Genomic DNA, 224 nt, shown 5'->3' with positions numbered 1-224 from the left:
GTCATGATCTGGGGCGGGTTTTCCTCGAAAGGAAAAACCGATTTGGCTTTCCTAATAGACCGCCAAAACTCATTCCACTACCAGGAAACACTAGCTAACTACTGTTGGACTTTTTACCAGCTCGATACGCTACCTATGCGCATGAGTGCTGAGGTAAGGGGGTGGAAAGTGGAGGGACCTGCCAGAAAGAGGACAAATATGCAAGTGACTGTATGTATGTTATT

The sequence above is a fragment of the Plasmopara halstedii genome (genome assembly GCF_900000015.1).
Source record: "Plasmopara halstedii genome assembly, contig: Scaffold_816, whole genome shotgun sequence".
Classification (NCBI taxonomy): Eukaryota; Oomycota; class Peronosporomycetes; order Peronosporales; family Peronosporaceae; genus Plasmopara; species Plasmopara halstedii.
Note: the sequence above shows the minus strand (reverse complement) of the source record.